Source organism: Charadrius vociferus, unplaced genomic scaffold, assembly GCF_000708025.1.
Source record: "Charadrius vociferus isolate BGI_N301 unplaced genomic scaffold, ASM70802v2 scaffold550, whole genome shotgun sequence".
In the NCBI taxonomy this organism is placed as follows: Eukaryota; Metazoa; Chordata; class Aves; order Charadriiformes; family Charadriidae; genus Charadrius; species Charadrius vociferus.
The window spans coordinates 312,318-312,562 of record NW_009646425.1 but is presented as its reverse complement, the minus strand read 5'-3'; positions in this window follow the sequence as shown (position 1 = coordinate 312,562).

The following is a 245-nucleotide window of genomic DNA, read 5'->3' as shown; positions in this document are numbered from 1 at the left end:
GGTGACTTAGCTCCCTGGCTTGGCCTTGGACTGCCATGTCACTGCAGGTGGCCTGGCAGTCACCAGCCTGGGCCATCCCTGGTCACTGTCACCAGACCTGCTCTGCTTTTCTTCCTCGGGTACCGTAGGACTGCATTCCTTAACACTGTGCCCTGCTGGGGTGCTGTGCAGTCCCCCCGGTGCCTGGCCAGCCTGCCTTGGCCGAGCAGCCGCTCTGCCTTGCTCCATGGCTGCTGAGCAGCAGC